Genomic DNA, 5,000 nt, shown 5'->3' with positions numbered 1-5,000 from the left:
TATCCGTATTTGCGTGAAGGGTATTCCTGTAAACTTTTAGGGATGTAAACTTTGAAGAGAGAGACTGGTGGAAATGTTGGAATTCTTAGCTAGTCTACATTTCAAGTCATCCTTTAATGTTCTTAAAGATGACAAGGCTGGATGCTGCACGGGATGCGTGGTTCGAACACGTAACACTCATACATGTATCAGAATCATCCAGCCTTATATGTTGACGAGGCTGCGATCTAATTTACGTTACACTATCATTGATGTATTGACTGATTAAGCAACTTACGTATGATTGCCAGTCTTAACAAAAATAATGTTAATAAAAATTATATCGGTGATACCGTTGACGATAATGGTGATGATAGTAATGATGAAGATGAAGATTGAGATGGAGATAGAGATTGAGATGGAGATATATCATATACTGGTTTACATACATATAGACCCCCCCCCCCTTATTCTTTATTGCATTATTACCTTTATTACCATTATCATCACTTGTAAGAATAACTATGGTATTGATGAAAAGATGAAATATACAAATTATATACACACATATATATATATATGTGTGTGTGTGTGTGTGTGTGCAAATATATATACACATGTGTGTGTATAAGCATGTACGTACATATGCGACAGAACGTTATTTCTATTGAAGAAAACAACCATTTGACAATACCTTCTATTAGTCCATGGTAGCTACTTAAACTACTTAAACTAAGCATGTACGTACATATGCGACAGAACGTTATTTCTATTGAAGAAAACAACCATTTGACAATACCTTCTATTAGTCCATGGTAGCTACTTAAACTAGATTTTTATCACCAATATCTCGGGGAGACTTTGCGTGATGCTAAATTCATGAAGAAAATACTGGGAGGGAAGGAAACCATTTAAAACACTTGTTGGCAACTACCATGATCGTCACTTGCGAGGAAAGGGGGGGAAGGGGGCGGGGCAAGCCTCAAAACAGCCAGCAGAAAGAGCACTAAATCTACAGTGTGGACAAAGGGGATGCTGGCTCCCGAGCGAATCGTAACACCTTTGTCTCGAGGTTCTCTCTATCTATTTCTCTGTCTGTCTTTCTTCCTCTCTCGCTTTCGCCCTTCCTATCTTGCTCCCTTTAAGATATCAGAATAAAATCCAATATAATACAAAGATTAGTAAAAAGTAGTTGGTACTGACTGTCCTCCCGCCAAGCATCAAGGGAAACCATTAATGTGCGGGGGTTTCGTAATAGACTCTTGGGGAAGGTAATCAGCATGTCAGTCATCTGCGTGTAGACTAAGCTTAAGAGAACGTGTGATGATGTAGTCAGAGTGTATTTTTATCTTTAGTAGTAGGGGCAGCAATATAATCATTATTATCAGTATTTTTATCAGTAGTATCACTAATACTTTAAACATTATTCAATTGGTATTGATGATTTGATATTGTTATCTTCATCTCCCTCTCTATTTCTATCTCAATCTCTATCTCTATCTTCATCTCCATCTTCATCATTACTATAATCACCATTATAATTTTTATTAACATTATTATTTTTAAGACTGGCAATCATACGTAAGTACCTTAATCAGTCAACATATCAATGATGATGTAACGTAAATTAGATCGCAGTCTCGTCAACATAGAAGACTGGATGATTCTGATATATGTATTACGTGTTCGAACCATATAAGTTTTTGTTTATAGTCCACGCATCCTGAGCAGCATCCAGCCTTGTCATCCTTACGAACATTTAGAACATAAAGAAGCAGGTTCTATCGGCTGTCAGGATAACCTATAAGCCTTCTTTTTTGGTACGAAAAAGCTGGTAAATTTAAGATCATCTCTTGGAGGTGCACTTTTCACGGCTATAATCTGTGCTCACCAGGGCTCGAACCTGGGACCTTCTGTGTGTTAGACAGATGTGATAACCACTACACCATGAGCACCTGTATTATTTTGTGAAATATTTCCTAAAGAACATTTATGCTTTTCATCAATACTTGTCACTCTTACAAGTGATGACAATAATGATAATAAAGGTAATAATACAATAAATAATAAAGATAACTGTTACAATGATTATGTGATGGCAATTGTTACAATATCATTACTGTTGGCATTAATATCACAATCATTGTTATTATCATTGTTATAATTCTTATGTTCCTCATTATTATTCTATTATTGATATTGTTATTTCATAATTGTTAATACTATTTGTTTGCCTTTACGAGTTTTATTATCACGATAGATATAATGATTATTGCTGTCATTACTGTTATCTGAATAGTTTATATTCATATCATAATGTAAAAAAAAAATATATATATATATATATATATATATATATATATATATATATAATAAATATATATCCTCCATCAAACAAAAACTATAAATCATTTTAAACTTTAAAACAAAGTGACAAGAGAAATGACGAGAAACTGAAGTATAAAATCGAACGGAATACATAGATCACTACAAAGCAGTCCTAACGCCAAGCATCAAGGGAAACCATTAATGTGTGTGGGTTTCGTAATAGACTCTTGGGGCAGATAATCACCATGCCAGTCATTTGCGTGTGGACTAAGCTTAAGTGATGATGGAGTCAGAGTGTATTTTTATCTTTATTAATAGGGGTAGTAATATAATCATCATCAGATTTGTTATCAATAGTATCACTAATACTGATAAAATCCTTCCTTTAGTATTAACATAGTCACCATCATCATCATGGCCATTGTCGTCTTCATTGTCATTACCTTCATCATCATCGTCATCGCCATCATCATCATTATCATTAACACTATTATTATCATCACCGTCATCCTAATCATCTTCATCTTAAGTTCATACTGTTATCATCTTCATCTCCATCCTTAAAAGTTTACAGGAATACCCTTCATGCAAATACGAATAGTTCACTCTTCTATTCTTTGATGAAAACGAGAATGAAAATGGACAAAATAAGATGAAGCTCGAATAAAACAAATAAGGAAATAAATAAATAGATAAAAAATAAGAAGCAGGTTCTACCAGCCTGCCAGGATAAATTGAAAACCTTCTAAAATAAGGCAGAATGATGCGGAAAAGCTGGTGAACATTAAATCCACACATAGAAGTACCCTTTTCACGGCTAAAATCTGTGCTCACCAGGGCTCGAACCTGGGACCTTCTGTGTGTTAGACAGATGTGATAACCGCTACACCATGAGCACCTATATTACTTTGTGAAATCTCATTTCCTAAAGAACGTTTATGCTTTTCATCAATACTAGTCACTATTACCAGTGATGCTAATAATGATAATAAAGGTAATAATACAATAAGTTTTAAAGATAACTTACAATGATTATGTGATGGAAATTGTTATTAATATCATTAATATTCAGCCTTGTCATGTTTGTAAAGATGACAAGGCTGGATGCTTCTCGGGATGCGTGGACAAAGACTTATTAGATGATTCGAACACGTAATACATATATCAGAATCATCCAGTCTTCTATGTTGACGAGACTGCGATCTACGTTACATTGGCATTGATATGTTGACTGATTAAGGTACTTACGTATGATTGTCAGTCTTAACAATAATAATGTTAATAAAAGTTATAAGGGTGATACCGATGGCGATAATGATGATGATAGTAATGATGATGGAGATGGAGATAGAGATAGAGATTGAGATGTAGATGAATATAACAGTATGAAATGATGATTGTGATGATGATGTGATGATAATTATGATAATGATATTGATGACGATGCCGATGACGATAGAACTGATGAGGATGATGACAATAACGAAGATGACGATGGCCATGATGATGATGATGGTGACATCGTTAATACCAATGGAATAATGTTATTAGCGATACTTTTAATAAAAAAAAAATAATAATAATGACGATTATATTACTACTACTTTCTGCTAAAGATAAAAATACACTCTGACTCCATCACTACATAAGTCCACACGCAGATGACTGGCATGGTGATTATCTGCCCCAAGAGCTTCTTACGAAACCCACACACATTAATGGTTTCCCTTAATGTTTGTTTGGAGGACAGTCAATACCAACTACTTTTTACTAATCTTTGTATTCCATTGGATATTATTCTGATATCTTAAAGAGAGCGAGAGAGGGAGGGCGAAAGCGAGAGAGGAAGAAAGACAGACAGAGAAATAGATAGAGAGAAATGACTAAATGTGTATAAATGGGCAGCCAGATGTGCAACAGGCGAGCTTATCTCTCTCTTTCTCTGTTACACGTATACATTCACACACAAAGTTTTAAGTGTAGTGACAATAAGAAAGAGTTCAACTGTGTCAACGTAGTGGTTATCACATCTATCTAACACACAGAAGGTCCCAGGTTCGATCCCTGATGAGCACAATTTAAAAAATGTTTAGATGAGCTTAAATATATTCAGTGTTGTTTCTGTATCCTAACCGAAGAAAGTGGGCTTGTGTTAATGAGCCATTCCTGTGCATTTTACATAACTCGAGACAAAGGTGTTAATATCGCTCGTGAGGGATCTGTACGTACACAGTACACACACACACACACACACACACACACATCAAATACACAAATACAAATACAAACATATAGTTGTTGATGTTGATTATATAGTGATTATGATTTGGAAACTATAGGTTTAAATGACTAATTAGAACGGATAAGCTCAAAGAAAAGAAAAAGAAAAGTGTACAGCAAATCCCTTTGTCCACACTGTAGATTCAGTGCTCTTTCTGCCGGCTGTTTTGAGGCTGCTCCCCCCCCCCCCCCCCCCTCCTCCCAAGTTAAGATCATGGTAGTTGCCAACAAGTGTTTTAAGTGGCTTCCTTCCCTCCTATTTTTGTCTTTAGTTTTTTTTCCATGAATTTAGCATCACGCAAACTCTCCCCGAGATATTGGTGATAAAGATTAATGCCATATATATGAAACTCGGCGAGAGGAACTGTCTGTGAATAAAGTGTCCTGACCTTTTCCAGTCGAGATTATCAAGT

General features: G+C 35.2%; 2 non-coding genes across 2 annotated transcripts; both read right to left on the bottom strand.

Moving 5' to 3' along the window:
* Positions 1 to 1,861: 1,861 nt before the first annotated feature.
* On the bottom strand, positions 1,862 to 1,934 carry Trnav-aac. Its single transcript has one exon. It is a non-coding gene; the product is annotated as a tRNA-Val (tRNA).
* Positions 1,935 to 3,132: 1,198 nt separating this feature from the next.
* Positions 3,133 to 3,205, bottom strand: Trnav-aac. The gene has a single exon. It is a non-coding gene; the product is annotated as a tRNA-Val (tRNA).
* Between the last annotated feature and the right edge of the window lie 1,795 nt (positions 3,206 to 5,000).

Source organism: Penaeus chinensis, chromosome 16, assembly GCF_019202785.1.
Source record: "Penaeus chinensis breed Huanghai No. 1 chromosome 16, ASM1920278v2, whole genome shotgun sequence".
Lineage (NCBI taxonomy): Eukaryota > Metazoa > Arthropoda > Malacostraca > Decapoda > Penaeidae > Penaeus > Penaeus chinensis.
Note: the sequence above shows the minus strand (reverse complement) of the source record. Positions and strands in the feature narration are given on the sequence as shown.